We start from the raw sequence: 1,403 nt of genomic DNA, 5'->3' as shown, positions 1-1,403 counted from the left end.
CAAGATACTGAAAGGTGGGCACTTGTTTAATAGATCTGTTACTTAGAGTACATTTTGTACGAACTGGATATTTACCTCTAGAAGGTATAGTCTTGGTCTTATGTGCGGAAATTTTGGTTCCTGGAGTTGCTCTAGGCTTCCAGTTTCTGATTATATCGTCTTTGTAAATATTAAAAAGTGGGGATAACTTGCAACCATTGGTGGATTTTTTTTTCAGATCGTAATTTTTCTGTTTTCAGTGTGCCTTTGTCGCTATGATGTGCCGGTAAGATTTTTCGTAATGAGTGAAAGTAAGACGCCTCAAGATTAAATTATCTTATCCTTTCAGTCAGTACTTTTGAAGAAAACACGTCATCTATACATGATAAGCCTTTTGTAAAACTATTTTTCAAGCATCAAAGTGTATGATATACAAGGGGCGTTCAGTAAATAATGCAACACTTTTTTTATCGGCCAGTTATGGTTGAAAAGGCAACGGCCTTACCGCAGTGGATACACCGGTTCCCGTGAGATCACCGAAGTTAAGCGCTGTCGGGCGTGGTCGGCACTTGGATGGGTGACCATCCGGGCCACCATGCGCTGTTGCCATTTTTCGGGGTGCACTCAGCCTCGTGATGCCAATTGAGGAGGTACTCGACCGAATAGTAGCGGCTTCGGTCAAGAATACCATCATAACGACCGGTAGGCCTCTCGTGGCCTGACGACGGAGTGCTTTAGTTATGGTTGAAAAAAAATGCGGAACTTGTTCTAGGATATCGTCGAAAATTCCTGCTTCAGCCTCTAGAGTTTCATGAAGTTCCAATAGGTGGCGACTTTATACGTGGCCTTCAAAATGGCGTCTGTAACAGAGGTGCGTTCCAATCAGAGAAGTGGCTTTGAGTTCCTTCTTGGGGAAAACCAGAGCATCGTAGATATTGGGTGTGCTCACTGGGTTCCTCGTCGCCTAACAGAAGAGCAACGATCGACCATCTCTGGGAAATAGCTTACGCTTCACGAGACTGATAGTGACCATTGTTTTTGTCGAACGTTGTCATAGGCGATGAAACACGAGTTCATCACTTCGAACCAGAAACAAAACGGCGATCCATGGAGTGCGCCACACCACGCCACCGAAGGAAGCCGCACTCTCAGCTGGTAAAGTCATGGTGATAGTTTTCTGAGACTGAAGGGGTTATTCTGTTTGTTGTCCTCCCTCGTGGTGCAACGATTAACGCTAAAGCGTACTGCACTACCCTCAGGGAACTGAAGAAACGACTTCAGCGTGCTCGTCGCCACGAAAATGCAAACGAACTTCTCCACGCAAGGCCACATCCAAGTCTGCGCACCCGAGATGAACTCAAAAATTTCTTTGGGCTGTTCTTTTTCATCTATCCTACATCGCGGATTTCATACCTTGCAGCTTC

General features: G+C 45.3%; 1 pseudogene; it reads left to right on the top strand.

Moving 5' to 3' along the window:
- The first annotated feature begins 470 nt into the window (after positions 1 to 470).
- LOC126337138 (5S ribosomal RNA) lies at positions 471 to 588 on the top strand (annotated as a pseudogene).
- Positions 589 to 1,403: the final 815 nt, after the last annotated feature.

The sequence above is a fragment of the Schistocerca gregaria genome, chromosome 2 (genome assembly GCF_023897955.1).
Source record: "Schistocerca gregaria isolate iqSchGreg1 chromosome 2, iqSchGreg1.2, whole genome shotgun sequence".
In the NCBI taxonomy this organism is placed as follows: Eukaryota; Metazoa; Arthropoda; class Insecta; order Orthoptera; family Acrididae; genus Schistocerca; species Schistocerca gregaria.
This window is presented reverse-complemented; position numbering and strand designations above follow the sequence as displayed.